The sequence below is a fragment of the Lucilia sericata genome, unplaced genomic scaffold (assembly GCF_015586225.1).
Source record: "Lucilia sericata isolate MDLA Ls3-8-SP2 unplaced genomic scaffold, ASM1558622v1 Contig000033F_arrow, whole genome shotgun sequence".
Classification (NCBI taxonomy): domain Eukaryota; kingdom Metazoa; phylum Arthropoda; class Insecta; order Diptera; family Calliphoridae; genus Lucilia; species Lucilia sericata.
In genome coordinates, this window is record NW_023994071.1 from 596545 (window position 1) to 624199 (window position 27655).

At 30.9% G+C, this 27655-nt stretch overlaps 1 pseudogene; it reads left to right on the plus strand.

Moving 5' to 3' along the window:
- Positions 1–26878, plus strand: LOC119612054 (annotated as a pseudogene).
- Positions 26879–27655: the final 777 nt, after the last annotated feature.

The following is a 27655-nucleotide window of genomic DNA, read 5'->3' on the forward strand; positions in this document are numbered from 1 at the left end:
ATGACCTATCGTAATCCACCGTTATGGAATGTGCGTGAAAAGTAGGAAAAAAAAGTGCTGTTACAGGTCATTTTTATGACGAATGTGTTTTTATACCCTCCACCACCATCAGTGGTGATAGAGGGTATATATACAAGGTATATATATTCTGGGTCCTTATCAAATTCTGAGTCGATTTAGCTATGTCCGTCTGTCTGTGTAAAACACGCTCACGATAAAACGAAGCAATAGAGCTTAACCAAATTCACCCAAAATGTTCTTCATTTTCCTAAGTTGTTTGGTATTGCAAATGGGCAAAATCGGTTCACAGCGGGAAAAGTTATGAATCAAAATTTAAAACAACCTTGGAAAAAAATAAGCATTTTTTACACATTCTGATGTAATTTTCTCGAAAACTATGCAAGATAATTCCATGAAAATCACCATACATTCGTTTCTGCACAAGATCTTGATCCCTGCTGAAAATTGCCAGAATCGAAACCTGTTTACAAACTTATTGTTAGTGTTTCTTCTTTATATTCATATCATCCTGTTACAAACAATCTGTTTAAATATAGCCTGTAAAAACAATTTTTTACATACATATATACATATTTGAATATATTTTTACATTCATATGATCCTCTAAGTATTTATATAATTTTTTTCTAATTATATTACAATCAATACAAATACATACATTTTAATACTCCACATAAAAATTAAACATAAATTTAATAAATACATACATTCAATAATTCAATTCAAAAATTTTTTAATTAAAATTTGGTTATTTCATGCATACATTTTTTCCATAATATACATAAAACATACATATGTAGATATAAACGTTTTCAATTATTTTCTAAATAAAATTTGGTTATATCTTGCATACATTTTTCACATTTTATAATTTTTCAAGTTCAACATGAAATGTTAAATTTTAGACCATAAGTCATTTCCTATAGTAAATAATATTTAAGTTTGATAGTAAAAATATTGTAACCTGATAGTCGCGACTATCGTTTTGTTTCGTGTTTTCGTCGGCACATATATGCTCTGCTTGCGTACATTTCATGTTCGTATATTACTGCTTGCATGGCTTCAATATTGTTGACTTCGAATAATTTGTGTAGGAAAATATTTTAATATTATAGGCAAGCCATATGAAATATATATGGGTATTATAAATATGTTAGCGAGTTGCTGCGTAATATATTGTATGTGAAAACATTTTATATTTGTCTGTAAGCTGTAATATGCAATAGTTTGTATGGGTAAATATTTTTAGCAAAAATACTAGAAATATTTTGAACAGAACCATTTTTTAAATATGCATATTTTTAAATATGAGGTAAATGCATATTTATTGCAAAGTTAAAAATAAAAATATAAAAGCATCTACTAATATTTAAACTCTGGTTTTAAGTATAAAACTGACTTTAGCGGAAAAAGTAAGCTTTTTCTCGTCTATAGTAGCTGAAAAGTATACATTTTTATAAATAACTAGCTATACCCAGTGTGCTTTGCTACCCTAAAAGGAATATGTATAAATAAATACCAGATTTATTATATGTTACATATGAAAGATGTCAAGCAAATTATTGCAAGTTCGCCAGTTTCTATCTATCGCCAATTTCTATCTATTTACAAAAAATTTGAATAATATAAGAGTTTCCAAGATGCACGAAATTTTGTATTTAATTCATATATGTGGTGCCAAGCCCCCCATTGAAAGTCCGCCCGTTATTCTCTAAATGTTCACATGAATGTCAAAGTTCTTCATGTAAAATTTGAAGATTCTAGCTCTAATAGTTTCTCAGATATACGAATTTAATTCATGTGGGGGCTTCAAGCCCCCCGGATGAAAGTCCGCCCTTTTTCCTCCAAAATATTCAGATGATTATTAAAATAATTTGTTCAAAATTTGAAGAATCTAGTTCTATTAGTTTCCCAGTTAAACGAAATTTTGTATTTAATTCATATGGGAGGTACCAAGTAACCCATTGGAAGTCCGCCCGTTATACTCTAAATGTTCAGGTGAATGTCAAAGTTCTTCAAGTAAAATTTAATGATTCTAGCTCTAATTGTTTCTCAGATATACGAATTTTTCTATTTTATTCATATGGGGGCTCCAAGCCCCCCAGATGAAAGTCCGCTCTTTTTTCCTTAAAAATGTTCAGATGAATATTAAAGTTCTTCGTGCAAAATTTTAAGAATTTAGTTCTATTAGTTTCCCAGATAAACGAATTTTTGTTTTTAATTAATATGGGAGGTGCCGCTCCTCTCATGGGTAGTCCGCCAATTTTTTACCCAAAATGTTTATATGGATGTTAAAGTTCTTTGTGCAAAATTTTAAGAATTTAGTTCTATTAGTTTCCCAGATAAACGAATTTTTGTATTTAATTAATATGGGAGGTGCCGCTCCCCTCATGGGTAGTCCGCCAATTTATTACCCAAAATGTTTATATGGATGTTAAAGTTCTTCGTGCTAAATTTTAAGAATTTAGTTCTATTAGTTTCCCAGATAAACGAATTTTTGTATTTAATTTATATGGGAGGTACCACGCCCCCTAATGCTAGTCCGCCTACTTTTTGTCCTAAATGATCATATTGACACTAAAGTGGCTCCGACAAAATTTGAGGACTCTAACTGTTATATTATCTAAAATATACGGATTTTATATTTTCTTAATGTGGGCGTGGCTCATCGCCCACTTGAAATTTCGAAATAAAAAGTAGCCTATTACCTATTCCAGACATGCAGGAATATGCTGTGAAAATTTCAAGAAAATCGGTTCAGCCGTTTAGTAGTCTATAACGTTCAAACATACAAACATGCAAACAAACACACATTCATTTTTATATATATATAGATACTTACTTTTTTGATGACTACGATTATGGCCCCTTATTATTATATTATTAAATAATATTTATTGCAGGGTACACTTAGAAAGGTGACTACATCACTACAACAATACAAAAACAACATGTATTTTGTTTTTGTACTACAATCAGACTAATGTCAAAAATGACATAAGAAATGTAAACAAATAACATTCTTAACATGTAAACAATAACAACTTTTGACATTAAGCATACTCTACACAAAAATAAAAAAATAATCAGCTGCTTTATCGCAGCGACCTTACTTTATTATGCCATGATTTATTGTAGAAAAGGTTATTATTTTGCCTGAAATAAAATACCATTTGATGTTAAATAAAGATCTAATCTAAAAAATTTCATTGTATTCCTTTTAAAAGGGATGCTGATATGGAACTTAGCAGCTTATCTATTAATATAATATCGAATATTGCGTCCATTGGGTATATCTGAATGTGTGTATGTATGTATGTATGTATGTATGTATGTATGTATGTATGTATGTATGTATGTATGTATGTATGTATGTATGTATGTATGTATGTATGTATGTATGTATGTATGTATGTATGTATGTATGTATGTATGTATGTATGTATGTATGTATGTATGTATGTATGTATGTATGTATGTATGTATGTATGTATGTATGTATGTATGTATGTATGTATGTATGTATGTATGTATGTATTTATGTATGTATGTATGTATGTATGTATGTATGTATGTATGTATGTATGTATGTATGTATGTAGGTATGTATGTAGGTATGTACGTATGTAGATTTTGAACTTTTATATATTTTTGGAAAGACAATTTATAGAGATTGCGATTTATTTATAAGAAAATGCAAATTTTCAATATTTGTAGCACAATCTCTGCAAAAATTTTATAAACCCCATTTTCGTATTTAAACACATTTTCAACTGTTTGACTGTGTTATCTGTGTTATCCAGTTTGTCGCAAATGCTCAGCATTGCAGTTTTACTGCATGCTCTTCTATAATTTTTAGAGCTAGAATCATCAAATTTTTCACGAAAAACTCTGAAATCCATGTGAATATTTAAGTAATAAATTGGTTGGTATATCTGGGAAAGTCTAGCTATAAATCTTCAAAATCATAAAGTCTGATTTTTATTTATATTGATTTTTGGGTAGCAAAGCGCACAGGGTGTAGCTAGTTTTGTATAATTTATTTGTATGTTATTTTTATCTTTCGGATGCAGGATATACCATTTACATAAAAATATACAAATTTCCTTGCGGAATTTAATATACATTTAGATACTGTGTAGCTATTCAAGTTGCTAGCCTTTTTAGTAGCAGACATCACTGGGAACCTCATGATACATATCGTTAGCTTAGTCCGCAAACGTAATAACATATATGCGACAATTAACAACACAGGTTGGAGGTTTGGCATAGACTGATTTATCTATATATATAAAATTCTAACGTTACTGACTGACTGACTGACTGACTGACTGATTCATCATCGCACAGCCTAAACGGTTGAAGCTAAAGAGCTGAAATTTGGACAGGAGGTTGGTCTCCCGCCAAATAGATCCACTAAGACGGGATTTTTGGAAATTCGAATGTTTAGGGGGTAAAAAAGGGTAAAAACGGGTAAATTCGGTAACCTTATATCTCCTAAACTAGAAAAGATACAAAAACAGTTTAAAGCTTATCGCCGTTCATTTAAAAAATAAACGGACAGGTGTCTGGTACTTTTTTAAAATTCGACCCCTTTAGGGAATAAACGGGTAAAAACTGTATTTTGGTACTTTTTTCGCACCCCATGTATCTTTTAAACCAGTGCACATTCAAAAAATATTTTTGACTCCTTCATAACTTAACGAAAAAATAAAAATATGAATTTAGTACTTTTTGGATATTCGGACGTTTAAGGGGTTAAAATTGTACCTATTTTTGGTACTTTTTTCATAAAACATTGTTTTTGGTTTATTAACTTATACATATGAATACATAATAACGGGCTCCCACTACGATGTTGCAACTTTTTGGAATAGAATTTTTATTTCGTTAATGGGGAGGAAAAAAGTACCAAAAGGGGTAAAAACGGGAAATTTGATTTTATTCAACCACAATGATCCAATTTAGATAAAATTTTTAAATTTAGAAACACTAAATATCCTAATGGGGTGTTATTTGGAACCCCGGTATCAAGTGATATTTTTTGGTACTTTTCATTCTCCAACTGGTCCTTTTTGAGTTTTCTATGATATTGAAATAGAAACATGAAATTAATAATAAAGGGACTTTTCGCTACTTTTTCGTTCCACACAGGTACTTTTTTGAGTTTTCTTTAAAATTAAACCTAGAAACATGAAATTAAGCATGTAGAGCTCGGAGTAAATGAGAATCTATAAAATGGGACTTTTTGGTACTTTTTCGTTCTTCAAAAGGTACTTTTTGAATTTTCTATAATATTGAACCTAGAAACATGAAATTAAATATGTAGAGACCGGAGTAAATGAGAATCAATAAAAGGGGACTTTTTGGTACATTTTCGTCCTTCGACTGGTACTTTTTGAGTTTTCTATAAAATTTAACCTAGAAACATGAAATTAAGCATGTAGAGCCCTTAGTAAATGAGAATCTATAAAAGGGGACTTTTTGGTACTTTTTCGTCTTTCGACTGATACTTTTGAGTTTTCTATAAAATTTAACCTAGAAACATGAAATTAAGCATGTAGAGCCCGGAGTAAATGAGAATCTATAAAAGGGGACTTTTTGGAACTTTTTCGTCTTTCGACTGGTACTTTTTGAGTTTTCTATAAAATTTAACCTAGAAACATGAATTTAAGCATGTAGAGCCCAGAGTAAATGAGAATCTATAATAGGGGACTTTTTCGTCCTTCGAATGGTACTTTTTGAGTTTTCTATAAAATTTAACCTAGAAACATGAAATTAAGCATGTAGAGCCCAGAGTAAATGAGAATCTATAATAGGGGACTTTTTGGTACTTTTTCGTCCTTCGACTGGTACTTTTTGAGTTTTCTATAAAATTTAACCTAGAAACATGAAATTAAGCATGTAGAGCCCTTGGTAAATGAGAATCTATAAAAGGGGATTTTTTGGTACTTTTTCGTCTTTCGACTGGTACTTTTTGAGTTTTCTATAAAATTTAACCTAGAAACATGAAATTAAGCATGCGGAGGCTTTAGTTAATGAGAATCTATAAAAGGGGACTTTTTGGTACTTTTTCGTCCTTCGACTGGTACTTTTTGAGTTTTCTATAAAATTTAACCTAAAAACATAAAATTAAGCATGTAGATCCCTTATTAAATGAGAATCTATAAAAGGGGACTATTTGGTACTTTTTCGTCTTTCGACTGGTACTTTTTGAGTTTTCTATAAAATTTAACCTAGAAACATGAAATTAAGCATGTAGAGCCCTTAGTAAATGAGAATCTATAAAAGAGGACTTTTTGGTACTCTTTCGTCTTTCGACTGGTACTTTTTGAATTTTCTATAATATTGATCCTAGAAGCATGAAATTAAGCATGTAGAGCCTGAAGTAAATGAGAATCTATAAAAGGGGACTTTTTGGTACTTCTTCGTCCTTCGACTGGTACTTTTTGAATTTTCTATTAAATTGAACCTAGAAACATGAAAATAAGCATTTAGAGCCCGTAGTAAATGAGAATCTATAAAAGGGGACTTTTTGGTACTTTTTCGTTCTTCAAAAGGTACTTTATGAATTTTCTATAATATTGAAAATAGAAACATGAAAGTATGCATGTAGAGCCTGGATTAAGTGAGAAACTATAAAAGGGGACTTTTTGGTACTTTTTTGTTCTTCAAAAGGTACTTTTTGAATTTTCTATAATATTGAACCTAGAAACATGAAATTAAACATGTAGAGCCCGAATTAAGTGAGGACCTATAAAAGTGGACTTTTTGGTACTTTTTCGTTCTTCAAAAGGTACTTTTTGAATTTTCTATAATATTGATCCTAGAAGCATGAAATTAAGCATGTAGAGCCTGGAGTAAATGAGAATCTATAAAAGGGGACTTTTTGGTACTTTTTCGTTCTTCAAAAGGTACTTTTTGAATTTTCTATAATATTGAACCTAGAAGCATGAAATTAAGCATATAGAGCCTGGAGTAAATGAGAATATATAAGAGGGGACTTTTTGGTACTTTTTCGTTCTTCAAAAGGTACTTTTTGAATTTTCTATAATATTGAACCTAGAAACATGAAATTAAGCAAGTACAGCCAAGATTAAGTGATAACCTATAAAAGGGGACTTTTCGGCACTTTTTCGTTCTTCAAAAGGTACTTTTTGAATTTTCTATAATATTGAACCTAGAAACATGAAATTAAGTACGTAGAGCCCGGAGTAAGTGAGAACATATAAAAGAGGACTTTTTGGTAATTTTTCGTTCTTCAAAAGGTACTTTTTGTGTTTTTTATAACATGAAATTAACCATGTGGAGCCCGGAGTTAATGAGAATCTATAAAAGGGGACCCTTTGGTAATTTTTCGTTCTTCAACTGGTACTTTTTTAATTTTCTATAATATTGAACTTAGGAACATGAAATTAAATAAAAGAGGTCTTTTGTTACTTTTTCGTACTTCATTGGTACTTTTTGAGTTTTCTAAAATATTGAATATATAAACATAAATTTAAATAGGGGACTTTTTGATATTGCAGATATATATACATTTACAATAATATTTATTTTATTTCATTACGATGAGGGTAGCGAAGCACACTGGGTATAGCTAGTTATAAATAAAAGAATATAACTATAGCAATACTATAATAGAATTATAATAAGATAATATAGAGCAACGGTTCCCAAATGGGGGTCCGCGGACCCCTAGTGGTCCGTAGTAAAATCCTAGGGGGTCCGCGAAGACGAACGAAATAAACCATGAATAAACAATATTCTGCTTTTATATGTATGTACAAATATCTCCAATTTTTGTGCAATAATCCCAAATTTTTTGGTGACTTTTTGAATTTTATTTTTTCGGTTGTTTATCAGGAAGAAGCTAGGCCCTACAAATTTATTGTATAACTTTTATAAAATAAAGTATTGCGTGATTTGTAATTTTTATTTCCTGTATATGTACTGAAATAATGGTGTTTATTTCAGACAAATAATACTCTGCCTTACAATTAAATTAGGGATACTGGTACCGGAGTATGAAGTTCAATTCAAAGATAAGCTTATTACAGATTTAAGTTTATCAAATTGTAAGCAAAAGTGTTCTTGTTTGAAAGGACTAAAATTATATATTTCCAAAACAGAGGTGACTCTTTATGTATCTCTTTATAAATATTCCAATCCGACGTGATACACAGATTTTAACTTGATTTTGTTGACCAATACATATTATTAAATTAACATCAGAAAATCCATAGCGTTTCACGAAAATATGTAGCCAAAAACCAAGAAGTAAAATAATTCGTTGGTATTTTAAAATTCAAATTTAAGTTCCAAATTCACAGTACTTTAACAAAGAGTTCAAATCATATATTATGCGGATAACGCATTCCGCAACAACATAGAAGAAGTCCAACTTTCTTATATTATTTTCCCGAAAACTTAGCTCACTTACTCAGTTCACCCTTCAAGAAACCTTTTCGCTACCTTGAAGAAAAATGAACATGAAAGATCTCACGATCATAAAATTAAACATTATGTTAACATATCAACAAAGAAGTCATTCTATCTTCAAAACATGCAATTGAAAACCTATCTGAAATATTATATATTCTCAAAGTACGGGAATATTTTATAGATATGACATTTCTACATTTATTAGACCTAGGAATTAATGAACTAGGTCAATTTTCGGATGGACAATTATTTAGAAAAATAAGATATCAAAATATGTATGGGGGTCCGCGAAATTAAATAAGTTCTTCAAGGGGTCCGCGAAGTAAAAATCGGTGGGAACCGCTGATATAGAGAGTAATATGTATAAGAGTACAACAAGAATAATGACAGATATAACTTACATTTAAATATATTACATTCCCGTACCCTTTTTTATTTATAATTAAATTAAAAAAATAAGTATTATTATGAAAAAAATATTTAATATAGTTATAAATACATACATATACATCATTATCATTATTATTCAACATTGTCATAAGTAAAGTCTTCCTCACGCATTTTCCTAGCTTTACTTCTAGTCATTATGACAGATTCATCATTAGACCTCAATATCTTCCTACGTTCCATAGAATAAGTTATAGGTCAATATTGAACATGTCTTACATTGAATTTCTTCAATTGATCAACATGAGCATGATTTACACTTCCGTTAACCAGTACCATATACCTTAAGCTACTAACTTTATTAAGGATCCTTCCAGGAATCCATTTAACGTAGTTAGAAAATACGTTCCTATATAAGACCTCTTCATTCGTATTGAATATTCTATCCTTTGGCAAAATATTTTCTTGACTGTTAAAAGAATTCAATGGTTTGGGTTCCTTGTCTTTCTGTTCCTTGCTATTATCCTTTTTATTTACCAATACGCCCATTAATGTTCGCGGTTTATATCTAAAAAGTAATTTTGCTGGTGACGTATTTGTTACCATGGAAGGCGTACTTCTGTATTGCAGTAAAAAAGTATTTAATTTAAAATCCCAATTTAAATGTTTTGTTCTATCATCAATCAAAAATTTTTTCAGTGACTGTTTTACAGTTTGAACCGCGCGTTCTGCACTGTCATTTGATTAAGGATGGTACGATGATGATTTTAAAACCTCAATTCCATTTGTTTTGCAAAATCTAACAAAATACTCAGAACTAAAAGGTGGACCATTGTAACTTACAAGATAGGTTGGTAACCCAAAAACCACGAAAATTTTTTTCAATTCTTCACATACCGTTTTAGCGTCTGCCTTTTTCATAATAATGCAGTCAATCCATTTAGAAAAAACGTCAAATAAAACTAAAATCATTATATTACCGATTTTACAAAAGTCTATATGAATTCTTTCAAAAGGATATGTGACATTTTTCCATGATGATAAAATTTGCTTTGGCGAATTTTGAACGGTTTGACAAGGGCCACAACTATTTACAAAATCCTCAATATATTTGTCAACACCAGGCCATCAGACGTAAATTCTGGCAATGGCTTTCATTCGAACGATCCCTACATGACTCTCGTGTAGTAAGGAGAGTACTCTATATATTAAATTTTTGGGAATAACTAATTTCTCTGCATAAACCACCCGCACCATAAGACACCCGCTATCCGTACTCAACGAGTTTCGTTTGATATAAAAAGGTTTTAACTCTTCTTTTACATACTGTGGCCAGTTTCCCTTACTAACATATTCATAAACCTTATACAACATTTCATCATTTCTCAATTCGAACCTAACATCATTTAAATTAAGCGGAAAATTATCTGAAGTTATATAATTAATACTGATCTCTTCTATTTCTGTGGGTTTGTTCAGAGGCAGTCTTGATAGACCATCTGCATGTTTCATATCTGAACATCTCCTATAACATATTGTATAGTCATACATAGACAAAATTATTGCACATCGCTGTAAACGATTTGCAACCACCGCTGGAACATCCTTTTTGTCACCGAAAATAGCCCGTAGTGGTTGGTGATCTGTTTAAATAATAAACCTAAGCCCGTAAATATACTTATGAAATTTATTAACTGCAAAAATAATAGCTAATGCCTCCCTATGAAGTTGGGAGTAATTCTTTTCGGCCGCTGATAGAGTACTCGATACAAACATTACTGGCTTTTCTTCGCCATCAATTATATGCGATAGAACGGCTCCCACTCCGTATGGGCTGGCATCACATGCTATAACAATGGGCTTTGTCGGATCATAATGTACTAATGTATTCATGTTCAAAAGCAACAATTTACTTTTGTTAAATACTTCTGTGTGTTGAGCTGTCCACATCCATGTCACATTCTTCCCATTAAGCTGATATAAACTGGCTAATTCAGAAGATAAATTTGGTATATATTTATGGTAAAAATTGAGCCTAAATATGATGCTAATTGTGTTTTGTTTTGTGGTTCTGGGGCTTTTAAAACAGCTTGAATTCTTTCCTTGTTCGGTGAAATTCCCTGTCTATTAATATTAAACCCTAAGTACACAAGTTCATCAGTAAAAAATATACATTTTTCCTCATTCACACGCACATTGTATTCTTTCAATCTTTCGAAAACATTATGTAAATTTTGAACACACTCTTCGATATTGACCCCTCCAACCAATATGTCATCAAAATAAATATGTACCTTGTCCAAACTTTTCAAAATCTCGCACATAATTCCTTTAAATATCTGAAGTGCCGTTTTTAGACCAAATACAAGTCTAGTGTATTGAAATAATCGAATATGAGTATTAATTGTCAATAATTCACGTGATTTTTCCGATACTTCTACCTGGAGGTACGCACCCATTAAATCAATTTTGCAAAACACATTCCAACCCGACATATTCGCAAAAATGTCATCCATTCTTGGAATAGGTATATGTTCGCTAACTACAAATTTATTTATCGTTCGTTTACAATTTACGCATAATCTGATTGATCCATTTGGTTTATTAACTATCACTAATGGACTAGCCCATCTACTTCTGGTCACGGGTACTAAAACACCCTCAGTACACAGTCGTTCAATTTCATTCTCGACCTTATTTTTTAATCCATATGGAACTACGTTTGGTTTACAAAAAATAGGATAAGCTTTTTCATTAAGTGCAATTTCGGCTTTGAAATTTTTTATAACATCATAACTACTAGGTTTTTTAAATACCTCCATATACTTATTTTTAATTTCTATTATTCTATTAACATTAACATTATTACATGATAACTCAATAACACTTAACATAAAGAAATTACGCCATGACGGAATCAAAATATCTAGCCAATTTCGCCCAAGTAAACACGTCCTGCGTGTTTAATATTGTTAATTCTACAATTAAATTCTTACAATTAAATTAGGGATACTGGTACCGGAGTATGAAGTTCAATTCAAAGATAAGCTTATTACAGATTTAAGTTTATCAAATTGTAAGCAAAAGTGTTCTTGTTTGAAAGGACTAAAATTATATATTTCCAAAACAGAGGTGACTCTTTATGTATCTCTTTATAAATATTCCAATCCGACGTGATACACAGATTTTAACTTGATTTTGTTGACCAATACATATTATTAAATTAACATCAGAAAATCCATAGCGTTTCACGAAAATATGTAGCCAAAAACCAAGAAGTAAAATAATTCGTTGGTATTTTAAAATTCAAATTTAAGTTCCAAATTCACAGTACTTTAACAAAGAGTTCAAATCATATATTATGCGGATAACGCATTCCGCAACAACATAGAAGAAGTCCAACTTTCTTATATTATTTTCCCGAAAACTTAGCTCACTTACTCAGTTCACCCTTCAAGAAACCTTTTCGCTACCTTGAAGAAAAATGAACATGAAAGATCTCACGATCATAAAATTAAACATTATGTTAACATATCAACAAAGAAGTCATTCTATCTTCAAAACATGCAATTGAAAACCTATCTGAAATATTATATATTCTCAAAGTACGGGAATATTTTATAGATATGACATTTCTACATTTATTAGACCTAGGAATTAATGAACTAGGTCAATTTTCGGATGGACAATTATTTAGAAAAATAAGATATCAAAATATGTATGGGGGTCCGCGAAATTAAATAAGTTCTTCAAGGGGTCCGCGAAGTAAAAATCGGTGGGAACCGCTGATATAGAGAGTAATATGTATAAGAGTACAACAAGAATAATGACAGATATAACTTACATTTAAATATATTACATTCCCGTACCCTTTTTTATTTATAATTAAATTAAAAAAATAAGTATTATTATGAAAAAAATATTTAATATAGTTATAAATACATACATATACATCATTATCATTATTATTCAACATTGTCATAAGTAAAGTCTTCCTCACGCATTTTCCTAGCTTTACTTCTAGTCATTATGACAGATTCATCATTAGACCTCAATATCTTCCTACGTTCCATAGAATAAGTTATAGGTCAATATTGAACATGTCTTACATTGAATTTCTTCAATTGATCAACATGAGCATGATTTACACTTCCGTTAACCAGTACCATATACCTTAAGCTACTAACTTTATTAAGGATCCTTCCAGGAATCCATTTAACGTAGTTAGAAAATACGTTCCTATATAAGACCTCTTCATTCGTATTGAATATTCTATCCTTTGGCAAAATATTTTCTTGACTGTTAAAAGAATTCAATGGTTTGGGTTCCTTGTCTTTCTGTTCCTTGCTATTATCCTTTTTATTTACCAATACGCCCATTAATGTTCGCGGTTTATATCTAAAAAGTAATTTTGCTGGTGACGTATTTGTTACCATGGAAGGCGTACTTCTGTATTGCAGTAAAAAAGTATTTAATTTAAAATCCCAATTTAAATGTTTTGTTCTATCATCAATCAAAAATTTTTTCAGTGACTGTTTTACAGTTTGAACCGCGCGTTCTGCACTGTCATTTGATTAAGGATGGTACGATGATGATTTTAAAACCTCAATTCCATTTGTTTTGCAAAATCTAACAAAATACTCAGAACTAAAAGGTGGACCATTGTAACTTACAAGATAGGTTGGTAACCCAAAAACCACGAAAATTTTTTTCAATTCTTCACATACCGTTTTAGCGTCTGCCTTTTTCATAATAATGCAGTCAATCCATTTAGAAAAAACGTCAAATAAAACTAAAATCATTATATTACCGATTTTACAAAAGTCTATATGAATTCTTTCAAAAGGATATGTGACATTTTTCCATGATGATAAAATTTGCTTTGGCGAATTTTGAACGGTTTGACAAGGGCCACAACTATTTACAAAATCCTCAATATATTTGTCAACACCAGGCCATCAGACGTAAATTCTGGCAATGGCTTTCATTCGAACGATCCCTACATGACTCTCGTGTAGTAAGGAGAGTACTCTATATATTAAATTTTTGGGAATAACTAATTTCTCTGCATAAACCACCCGCACCATAAGACACCCGCTATCCGTACTCAACGAGTTTCGTTTGATATAAAAAGGTTTTAACTCTTCTTTTACATACTGTGGCCAGTTTCCCTTACTAACATATTCATAAACCTTATACAACATTTCATCATTTCTCAATTCGAACCTAACATCATTTAAATTAAGCGGAAAATTATCTGAAGTTATATAATTAATACTGATCTCTTCTATTTCTGTGGGTTTGTTCAGAGGCAGTCTTGATAGACCATCTGCATGTTTCATATCTGAACATCTCCTATAACATATTGTATAGTCATACATAGACAAAATTATTGCACATCGCTGTAAACGATTTGCAACCACCGCTGGAACATCCTTTTTGTCACCGAAAATAGCCCGTAGTGGTTGGTGATCTGTTTAAATAATAAACCTAAGCCCGTAAATATACTTATGAAATTTATTAACTGCAAAAATAATAGCTAATGCCTCCCTATGAAGTTGGGAGTAATTCTTTTCGGCCGCTGATAGAGTACTCGATACAAACATTACTGGCTTTTCTTCGCCATCAATTATATGCGATAGAACGGCTCCCACTCCGTATGGGCTGGCATCACATGCTATAACAATGGGCTTTGTCGGATCATAATGTACTAATGTATTCATGTTCAAAAGCAACAATTTACTTTTGTTAAATACTTCTGTGTGTTGAGCTGTCCACATCCATGTCACATTCTTCCCATTAAGCTGATATAAACTGGCTAATTCAGAAGATAAATTTGGTATATATTTATGGTAAAAATTGAGCCTAAATATGATGCTAATTGTGTTTTGTTTTGTGGTTCTGGGGCTTTTAAAACAGCTTGAATTCTTTCCTTGTTCGGTGAAATTCCCTGTCTATTAATATTAAACCCTAAGTACACAAGTTCATCAGTAAAAAATATACATTTTTCCTCATTCACACGCACATTGTATTCTTTCAATCTTTCGAAAACATTATGTAAATTTTGAACACACTCTTCGATATTGACCCCTCCAACCAATATGTCATCAAAATAAATATGTACCTTGTCCAAACTTTTCAAAATCTCGCACATAATTCCTTTAAATATCTGAAGTGCCGTTTTTAGACCAAATACAAGTCTAGTGTATTGAAATAATCGAATATGAGTATTAATTGTCAATAATTCACGTGATTTTTCCGATACTTCTACCTGGAGGTACGCACCCATTAAATCAATTTTGCAAAACACATTCCAACCCGACATATTCGCAAAAATGTCATCCATTCTTGGAATAGGTATATGTTCGCTAACTACAAATTTATTTATCGTTCGTTTACAATTTACGCATAATCTGATTGATCCATTTGGTTTATTAACTATCACTAATGGACTAGCCCATCTACTTCTGGTCACGGGTACTAAAACACCCTCAGTACACAGTCGTTCAATTTCATTCTCGACCTTATTTTTTAATCCATATGGAACTACGTTTGGTTTACAAAAAATAGGATAAGCTTTTTCATTAAGTGCAATTTCGGCTTTGAAATTTTTTATAACATCATAACTACTAGGTTTTTTAAATACCTCCATATACTTATTTTTAATTTCTATTATTCTATTAACATTAACATTATTACATGATAACTCAATAACACTTAACATAAAGAAATTACGCCATGACGGAATCAAAATATCTAGCCAATTTCGCCCAAGTAAACACGTCCTGCGTGTTTAATATTGTTAATTCTACAATTAAATTCTTACAATTAAATTAGGGATACTGGTACCGGAGTATGAAGTTCAATTCAAAGATAAGCTTATTACAGATTTAAGTTTATCAAATTGTAAGCAAAAGTGTTCTTGTTTGAAAGGACTAAAATTATATATTTCCAAAACAGAGGTGACTCTTTATGTATCTCTTTATAAATATTCCAATCCGACGTGATACACAGATTTTAACTTGATTTTGTTGACCAATACATATTATTAAATTAACATCAGAAAATCCATAGCGTTTCACGAAAATATGTAGCCAAAAACCAAGAAGTAAAATAATTCGTTGGTATTTTAAAATTCAAATTTAAGTTCCAAATTCACAGTACTTTAACAAAGAGTTCAAATCATATATTATGCGGATAACGCATTCCGCAACAACATAGAAGAAGTCCAACTTTCTTATATTATTTTCCCGAAAACTTAGCTCACTTACTCAGTTCACCCTTCAAGAAACCTTTTCGCTACCTTGAAGAAAAATGAACATGAAAGATCTCACGATCATAAAATTAAACATTATGTTAACATATCAACAAAGAAGTCATTCTATCTTCAAAACATGCAATTGAAAACCTATCTGAAATATTATATATTCTCAAAGTACGGGAATATTTTATAGATATGACATTTCTACATTTATTAGACCTAGGAATTAATGAACTAGGTCAATTTTCGGATGGACAATTATTTAGAAAAATAAGATATCAAAATATGTATGGGGGTCCGCGAAATTAAATAAGTTCTTCAAGGGGTCCGCGAAGTAAAAATCGGTGGGAACCGCTGATATAGAGAGTAATATGTATAAGAGTACAACAAGAATAATGACAGATATAACTTACATTTAAATATATTACATTCCCGTACCCTTTTTTATTTATAATTAAATTAAAAAAATAAGTATTATTATGAAAAAAATATTTAATATAGTTATAAATACATACATATACATCATTATCATTATTATTCAACATTGTCATAAGTAAAGTCTTCCTCACGCATTTTCCTAGCTTTACTTCTAGTCATTATGACAGATTCATCATTAGACCTCAATATCTTCCTACGTTCCATAGAATAAGTTATAGGTCAATATTGAACATGTCTTACATTGAATTTCTTCAATTGATCAACATGAGCATGATTTACACTTCCGTTAACCAGTACCATATACCTTAAGCTACTAACTTTATTAAGGATCCTTCCAGGAATCCATTTAACGTAGTTAGAAAATACGTTCCTATATAAGACCTCTTCATTCGTATTGAATATTCTATCCTTTGGCAAAATATTTTCTTGACTGTTAAAAGAATTCAATGGTTTGGGTTCCTTGTCTTTCTGTTCCTTGCTATTATCCTTTTTATTTACCAATACGCCCATTAATGTTCGCGGTTTATATCTAAAAAGTAATTTTGCTGGTGACGTATTTGTTACCATGGAAGGCGTACTTCTGTATTGCAGTAAAAAAGTATTTAATTTAAAATCCCAATTTAAATGTTTTGTTCTATCATCAATCAAAAATTTTTTCAGTGACTGTTTTACAGTTTGAACCGCGCGTTCTGCACTGTCATTTGATTAAGGATGGTACGATGATGATTTTAAAACCTCAATTCCATTTGTTTTGCAAAATCTAACAAAATACTCAGAACTAAAAGGTGGACCATTGTAACTTACAAGATAGGTTGGTAACCCAAAAACCACGAAAATTTTTTTCAATTCTTCACATACCGTTTTAGCGTCTGCCTTTTTCATAATAATGCAGTCAATCCATTTAGAAAAAACGTCAAATAAAACTAAAATCATTATATTACCGATTTTACAAAAGTCTATATGAATTCTTTCAAAAGGATATGTGACATTTTTCCATGATGATAAAATTTGCTTTGGCGAATTTTGAACGGTTTGACAAGGGCCACAACTATTTACAAAATCCTCAATATATTTGTCAACACCAGGCCATCAGACGTAAATTCTGGCAATGGCTTTCATTCGAACGATCCCTACATGACTCTCGTGTAGTAAGGAGAGTACTCTATATATTAAATTTTTGGGAATAACTAATTTCTCTGCATAAACCACCCGCACCATAAGACACCCGCTATCCGTACTCAACGAGTTTCGTTTGATATAAAAAGGTTTTAACTCTTCTTTTACATACTGTGGCCAGTTTCCCTTACTAACATATTCATAAACCTTATACAACATTTCATCATTTCTCAATTCGAACCTAACATCATTTAAATTAAGCGGAAAATTATCTGAAGTTATATAATTAATACTGATCTCTTCTATTTCTGTGGGTTTGTTCAGAGGCAGTCTTGATAGACCATCTGCATGTTTCATATCTGAACATCTCCTATAACATATTGTATAGTCATACATAGACAAAATTATTGCACATCGCTGTAAACGATTTGCAACCACCGCTGGAACATCCTTTTTGTCACCGAAAATAGCCCGTAGTGGTTGGTGATCTGTTTAAATAATAAACCTAAGCCCGTAAATATACTTATGAAATTTATTAACTGCAAAAATAATAGCTAATGCCTCCCTATGAAGTTGGGAGTAATTCTTTTCGGCCGCTGATAGAGTACTCGATACAAACATTACTGGCTTTTCTTCGCCATCAATTATATGCGATAGAACGGCTCCCACTCCGTATGGGCTGGCATCACATGCTATAACAATGGGCTTTGTCGGATCATAATGTACTAATGTATTCATGTTCAAAAGCAACAATTTACTTTTGTTAAATACTTCTGTGTGTTGAGCTGTCCACATCCATGTCACATTCTTCCCATTAAGCTGATATAAACTGGCTAATTCAGAAGATAAATTTGGTATATATTTATGGTAAAAATTGAGCCTAAATATGATGCTAATTGTGTTTTGTTTTGTGGTTCTGGGGCTTTTAAAACAGCTTGAATTCTTTCCTTGTTCGGTGAAATTCCCTGTCTATTAATATTAAACCCTAAGTACACAAGTTCATCAGTAAAAAATATACATTTTTCCTCATTCACACGCACATTGTATTCTTTCAATCTTTCGAAAACATTATGTAAATTTTGAACACACTCTTCGATATTGACCCCTCCAACCAATATGTCATCAAAATAAATATGTACCTTGTCCAAACTTTTCAAAATCTCGCACATAATTCCTTTAAATATCTGAAGTGCCGTTTTTAGACCAAATACAAGTCTAGTGTATTGAAATAATCGAATATGAGTATTAATTGTCAATAATTCACGTGATTTTTCCGATACTTCTACCTGGAGGTACGCACCCATTAAATCAATTTTGCAAAACACATTCCAACCCGACATATTCGCAAAAATGTCATCCATTCTTGGAATAGGTATATGTTCGCTAACTACAAATTTATTTATCGTTCGTTTACAATTTACGCATAATCTGATTGATCCATTTGGTTTATTAACTATCACTAATGGACTAGCCCATCTACTTCTGGTCACGGGTACTAAAACACCCTCAGTACACAGTCGTTCAATTTCATTCTCGACCTTATTTTTTAATCCATATGGAACTACGTTTGGTTTACAAAAAATAGGATAAGCTTTTTCATTAAGTGCAATTTCGGCTTTGAAATTTTTTATAACATCATAACTACTAGGTTTTTTAAATACCTCCATATACTTATTTTTAATTTCTATTATTCTATTAACATTAACATTATTACATGATAACTCAATAACACTTAACATAAAGAAATTACGCCATGACGGAATCAAAATATCTAGCCAATTTCGCCCAAGTAAACACGTCCTGCGTGTTTAATATTGTTAATTCTAATTTATGATTCTTATTTTCTACAACCACGTTCACTTTAATTTTTCCATACGTTTCTAAATAATCACCAGATATTAATTTCATTTTCCTGTTGACTTCTTAAAATAATTCTGTACATGCTTCATATCAATAATTGTTTCACATGCACCGGTATCAACTTCGAAGACAATTGGTTGATTATCTATTAATAATGTAGTTTTATGAGAATTATTATTAAAAATGTTGCAATTATTTATATACCCAGAATGAGAAGAATTGGTATCTGAATACTCGTTATCGATAAATTCATTAGTTTCAATCATATTGATTTGTCTATTTTGTTTTCTTTGTTTTCTGCAATTTCTCTTAATATGGCCATATGATCCGCACGCAAAACATATTACCTCTCTTTGTTGTGTATTTTGTGGATATTGTTGTGTTTGCTTATAATGACGATTATATTTTGGTAATATACTCTCTTGATGTCCACTGTACCCACGATTCTCTCTCCTTATCCAATAGTTTTGCCGGGGACTTCTTACTGCATTAATATTATTATCATCCACAATGCTTTTAAGTACATTAACATCTTTACTTGTCATATCAATTGCCATCGCTACCTCCGTTGCTTTATCAAATGTTTGTATTTTGTCATCACTTAAGATGTGATTTTGTGTTTTTGTACATTTTATTCCACAAACAAATTGTATTAATAGCGCTTTGTCTGCAAAGGTTCTAAATTCACAATGCTGTGCCATTTATTTAAGCTCAATTATATATTCTTGCAAATTTCATCGTGTTTTTGCATTCTTTCAAAAAATTTAAAGCACTCAGTAATGACATTTTTCTTTGGTTCAAAATGTTTTATTAATTTACTAACTACATCGTCGTATATAATTGTTGAATCCGTTTCAACCTTAGGTGCTATTAAGGATGATAATACCTTAAATAAATCCGGTCCTCCCAAGCTCACTAAAAACGATATTTTTGAAGCATTGTCATTGATATTATTTAACGACAGCAAGTGATTAAGTCGTCTGATGTATAAAGAAATATCTTCACCCCGTGTGAAAAATTCTATACTGCCGGCAAATACATTTCGTTCCGACATATTCGTCTTATATTTTAATTAGTTTTTCTTTATAATTAAATAAAGACCAAATATAATTTTTACTTTTGTTTAAATACACTCACGGTCTCTTTAACCTCGTCGCCAAATAACATATATGCGACAATTAACAACACAGGTTGGAGGTTTGGCATAGACTGATTTATTATAAATAAAAGAATATAACTATAGCAATACTATAATAGAATTATAACAAGATAATATAGAGAGTAATATGTATAAGAGTACAACCAGAATAATGACAGATATAACTTACATTTAAATATATTACACGTAACAAGTCCACTTTTTACAGAAATTGAGATTTTAATGCTGAATGGTAGTATAACTTCAAATACACATGAATAATCAAAAAATGACCTTATATTAACGTGCTAAGTTCTTAAAACAATAAATATATACAAAGAAAAAGTGCTAAGTCCTTACAATTTCAAACAACTTGTACATCAACGTCTAGGAAATAGTGTGTAGTTTGTAAAGTCTTCAATTGAGTAAAAAAATCATGGAATACTTTTTTAAAATAAAGTAAAACAAGTAAATATTGACAATAAGCTGATTTTCTTTAAGAGGGATGATATAGAGAATATCGTAGTAGTTAGTAAAGAAATTTAGTTTCCTATAAAACTTGTTAACGTTATTGCATCGCTATAATGTACTTTAAGCCAGTTGTGCGTTGGGGTAGGGTCAAACATTGCCCTATCCTCATAAAATGTTGTAAATATTGTTAAAAATGCTTTCTAAAGGGGATCTTATATGGGGGCAAGGATCAAATAAAGTTTGATGTCCGCTGTACAAAAAAATGACTTGCTCCAAATTTGATCACGATTACTAGCTACTCAACATGTTTATTTCTGTTTAATCTCATTTTCGAGCAACCGCTTGTATGAGGGCTATAAGAAATAGTGGACCTACACTAAACAAATTTTATGCACTTCGTTCGAAGGACACAAGAAAATATTTTTATCAAATTATATCAAATTATCTTCAAAATAGAATCTGTACGTAAGGAAAAAGTTATAAGAAAATGTGCTAAGTCCAGCAAAAAATAAAAATTCAGAAAAAGAAAACGAGCTAAGTTCTAAAAAAAACGCCATAAATATTCAACAGCATTATTTTTAAATTGTTTCACTGCCGATATTAAAAAAGGAGAAATCTAAAAAAACTACGTTTTCAGATTTTAAAAATATGAAGTTTTTTGCTTCTCCTGTAAAATTTTCAAAAGAGGACTTTGCGTACAAAGCTAACTATATATCTGTATTACTCGTTAAACTGCCAATTATTAAGAATCTTTTCTAGTAGGGTACATGCAATGTAATGAAGACAACATTATTTACACGAACTAAAGAAATACATGTATTAGATATCCTTTATGGCTTTAAGAAAAAAACATGTACAATTTTATGTATGTATTTGCAAATTTCTTCAGCACGTAAAAACTAGTTACTTTTGCGTTGGTGGTGGTTGGTGGTATATTTTTTGGATTTTCCAAAAGGACAAATTGGTTTGTTGAAAGTTTTTTTTTGATGGGAAAATAATTGTTTAAAAAATGTGTAAAAAATTTTCTAATTTCTTTATTAATTTATTTTTTGATTGAAATGAAAACTAAAAAATGGATTTTTAAGTTAATATGGGTAGCTTGATTTTATAAAATACCTGCAAACGTCAGAAGATTAACAGCTTAATTACAATTTTAACTAGGCTTGACAGATTTGAAATCAACAAAAAACGTACATCGCAGTTAAAAAAGCAGTACAATTGTATAAAAAAAGTACAATTGTTTATTTAAAAAAAAATTGTTCTAAAAACACTAGATTGACATTGGTTGTTATGATTTTTCACAACAAAGTCATTTAAAAACTAATTTATGACAAAAATGTATCAACATTTTGTGCTATTAATTTATATTTTTCCTTTAGAAAATGTTAAATTTTAAATATCAACCATTTATTGTGAACATATGTATGTATGTTTGATATCTGAACATATGTATGTATGTTTGATATAGAAAAAATATCCAGTAAAATAAAAAACAGTTAAAATTGCTTCTCTGTTATTGGAATTTGTGTTTTAAATCTATTATTATTTAAATTATTTTTTATTTATTATCTAAAACATATCAATTATTACTTTCATCCAACATCTTCAGATACTTCATTTTCAAGAAATTAGCCGCCCTGCGACGAAAATCGTTCCACAGCGGGGCTGGATAAAGCTATCGAATAGGTACATGACGGAGCATTACAGACCATTAAAACATGTCCTTCACATTTTTAGTCTTTTTTTATGTCGAAAATTCATTAAAAACTTTCATTACTGTGATTTCTAAATAAAATTTTAATAACTTTAAAGCATTTTTAATAAACGCATTATTTTATACTGACATGCCTTATACATGCTAACCTCTTATAGTAGAATTTGCCTTTTTGAGCATAATTTCACTTTCAAATTATCTATGAATTCCTTAAATAGTGATTCTATGGAATATTTGTCTATGGTCATGCTTACAGTGTAAGCCTTACATCTATAAAATTATGGTAAAATGCAAAAAAAAAATACAAAAAGAAGTTCAAATACTAAAAAGAAGTATATTTGCGTACTTCCTTAGGGGTTATGCAGTTAAAAGTACAATTACTAAAAAAAAGTACGCGTACTGCTGAAAACAGTACGTCTGGCAAGCCTAATTGGAACCATAACCGCTTTCGACAATGAGTTTTCATACATTTTGTATGGAGAGCAAAATATAGTCTTGTGGTTGGCGAGATTGTGGTTGAGATAGATTCTATTTTATTTTTATTGAGCCCTTTGGCGATCCTCTCACTTTTCTCTTATTTTTATGTTGTAGCGTTGCCATATGTTCATAATATTTTGCTTAAAATCTTGCAAAATTACAACAACAACAACAGGGTTGTTATAATGTGCATTTTTCGCCATGTGTTATTATTAACTGAAGATATTAAATGTTATCTCTGACTGTGGACCATTTATTGTTTCATTGTACGGACATTAACCTTCGGCTCTGGTCAGATTTGAGAGCTAAGCTCTACAATCTATGGGCAGGTACACTTATATACCAAATATACTTAAATTGAATAACATTGAGATATTTAGAATACTTTTTGATTTAAGCAAAAAAGCCAACATTGATATAGTAGATATTGTGATATACTTGTTTTCAATTCCAAATTCTTGAGAAAACAATAATCTGTGATATTTTTCTACGCGCAAGTCAAGAATTCCTAGTTTTAAGCTAGATATAATATTTATTTATTTAGATTCACTTTATTTCTTACTTTATTTTGTACATTCTATATGATCTTAATATACCTCTATTTGTGTCCTTCGTGTTTAGTGTAGTCTATGTGTATTTTGTATATATTGCTTCTACATGTTCATCTATTTGTGTTATTTACATGTGGATATAACTGTCTTATATTCATTTTGTGTTCATCCTGTTCTATCCTATATTTCTCCTACTTATTTTCTATTTTTTCAATTCTATTTTTTTACCCTCCACCACCATCAGTGGTGATAGAGGGTATATATAACTTTGTCATTCCGTGTGTAACACCAAGAAATATTCATTTGAGACCCAACAAAGTATATATGTATTCTGGGTCCTTATCAAATTCTGAGTCGATTTAGCTATGTCCGTCTGTCTGTGTAAAACACGCTCACGATAAAACGAAGCAATAGAGTTTAACCAAATTCACCCAAAATGTTCTTCATTTTCCTAATTTGTTTGGTATTGAAAATGGGCAAAATCGGTTCACACCAGAAAAAGTTATGAATCAAAATTTAAAACAACCTCGAAAAAAATAAGCATTTTTTACACATTCTGATGTAATTTTCTCGAAAACTATGCAAGATAATTCCATGAAAATCACCATACATTCGTTTCTACACAGGAGCTTGATCCCTGCTGAAAATTTTCTGAATCGGTCCAAAATTTCATATACCTCCCATACAAAATTACATATTCCCGGAAAATGGGTTTTTTGTTAATAATTTCCGTCACAATGTCGATATCTTCACAAAATTTTACAAATTAAAATCTTATGTCAATAGAATTCATACAGAGGAAAAATTTTCCGAACGGTCCATAATTGGTCATAGCTCCCATACAAGGTCCCCTCTACAAGTATTACTCATATGCACAGAAATATTACTAAGACATTTTTTTCCGATCGGTCCATAATTGGTCATAGTTCCCATACAAGGTTCCCTCCCGAAAATCACTTAAACGCGCATAACTCATTACTAAATTAAGATATCCATATAAAATTTGGTACAAGTATTGCTTATATGCACAGAAATATTACTGAGCAATTTTTTCCGATCGGTCCATAACTGATCATAGCTCCCATGAAAGGTCCCCTCCCGAAAATCACTTAAACGCATATAACTCATTACTAAATTAAGATATCCATATAAAGTTTGGCAGAAGTATTGCGCATATACAGATAAATATTACTGTGAAATTGCTTTCCTATCGGTCCATAATTTATCATAGCTGCTATACAGGGTCCCTTTCAGAAAAACACTTAAAGGCACATAACTCATTTTACGATCGGTCCTTGTTTGGTCATAGCTCTCATACTAAGTCCCCTTCAGAAAAGAAAATGGCGTTTGTAATGTTCAATAAATCTTGGAATTGTAATAGATTTAAGTTGTTTAAATCTTGGGATTTTTCTATTTAAGACATGAGAAAACTTATTTCTACAAATATTTGATCAATCAGAAAAGTATTAACATAAAAGTAGCTGGTGGATGGTATTTAAGATTCGGCTTAGCCGAATATAGCACTATAACTTGTTTTCTGTATTATCCCCTCATTGTAATCTGTACCCCGTTTCTGTAACTTTTAGTGAGAAGTTCTCACATCGAGAAGAGTGAAACAAAAAATTCAATCGTTTCTCGGTTTGTGAGATAAAAGTGTTTCTGTAACTTAATGTGAGAAGAGACAACACTAATTACGTTATTGTTGGAATTTTCCAATAAACAGCTGTCAAAAGCATAAAAAAACAAAAAGAAAAAGAAGAAGACTAAAATTTTATAAAGATAAAAAATTAACAATATAAAATTTCTATAAATTATAAATAAAATCAAAAATATTTAAAAGTGAAAAATGTACAGTGCATTATTAATAGCAGCTGAACAACATGACCGGCGATATATGTTGCGGATTTATCGTCAAAGGTTAAGGGATGCAACTGATCCATTTACCATCCCGGAGCAGCGCTTTAAGGACATTTATAGGTTAAGTAAAGAAGCTGCTCACACCTTGCTATTAGAAATTAGTCCACACATGCGCCTCTACGAATGTGTACAGCTTTACATTTCTTTGCGACCGGATCATTTTATAGGGATATTAGGCAAGATTTTACTGCTTCTGTCAGCAAAACTATGGTAGCATAAATGAAATAGCCGATATATTGGAACAAAAACTTATGCCTAAATGGATTAAGTTTCCTACACCTTCCCAATATGAGCCTATAAAACAAAAGTAAGTACATACAGAAATTGACTAATATTTTTCGTAATTTGTTTACTATTTTAAAGATTTTATGAAGAATGTGGATTTCCCGGAGTAATTGGCGCAATAGGCTGTACACATGTACGTATTAAGAAACCAAAGCCAGAAGTTGAAAGCTGCTACTTAAACAGAAAAGGTTACCACTCAAAAAAAGATTACATTTTTCTAATTATATAAATATATATTATTTCAGATATGCGACTATAATTTAAAAATCATTGGAGGATTTGCAAGATTTGGAGGAGCTACACATGATTCTTATATTTGGGAAGCTTCGCGAATAAACTTATTGTTGCAACAAAGGTATGAAGCAGACAGGAGCAATCATTCTTGGTTATTAGGTATGTACAAAATCGCAAGACCTTTTATACTTATAATCCAAACCACATTATTTCTTTAGGTGATTCCGGATACCCTTTGCGGCCATGGCTTTTAACACCATATAGATCAGCAAATGATCTATAATACGGTACACGCACAAGCAAGAAATTGTGTGGAACGATTAAAGAGTGTATTTAGATGTCTACAAAGGGGATTAAACACCTCACCTCAAATTGCTGGCAAAATAATCAATGCCTGTGCAGTACTTCATAATTTTAGACTGGCACGTGGTTTGCTAACTGAAGACTATATGGTCGATTTAGAAGACAATTTGTCTACTAACGGACAAGAATATGAAGAGCCATTACGCAAAGCCTCTCGCATTCGAGATAGATTAAAATGTAGATTTAGTAATCACAATTAAAAATTTAGTTTTTATTTTTCTAAATAAATACATACATATTTCATTTAAGTTTATTTTCTAAAATGTTTTCTAATTTAGTTAAAATGGTATTATTTTGTTTTTCTATATTATTTAATTTTGTCATCAGCTCTTTATGCATAACTTTAGCTTCATTTAAGGCTTCATTATATTTGGGTACATTTGATACAAGACATTTTGTCGGCTTTGTTTTGTGCAGATTTAGAAGTTGATGGCGTTGAAATTGAAGGTGTTGTTTTCTATTTTTTTGTTGGTGATATAAGCATGTCCTCGCTTTCTAAAAAATCTACCGATGTAAAATCCTAAGGAAAAATGCTTAACATAATCACTAAATTCGTATAACAAATTCAACTAACCTCATATGTTGTATTTTGACCTGTTGTTAATGGTAGTGCTGGCGATATAATTATATCTTCCGATTCCAAAAACTCCAGCTAAAAAAAATTTTTTACATAACTACATTAAAACGAATTACACTCACCTCGGAATGTTCTTCAAACTCAATGCCGGCTTCAGGTGTGCTTGCATCCCCATCTACAGCGTCCACCGTTATTATTGCAAGTATTTTCTCCTCCAGTGATCACGGGGTACATTTGCCCAACTACACCCACCAGTTCGACTATTGACACTTTTCTTGACGCCGCTTTTCAAATCTATCCAACACTAACAAGTTTAAAGCCTTTTAAAAATATTTAAAATATATTTATACAAACAAAGAAATACTTTTTTCCATTGCTCCACACTTTTTTCACATACACC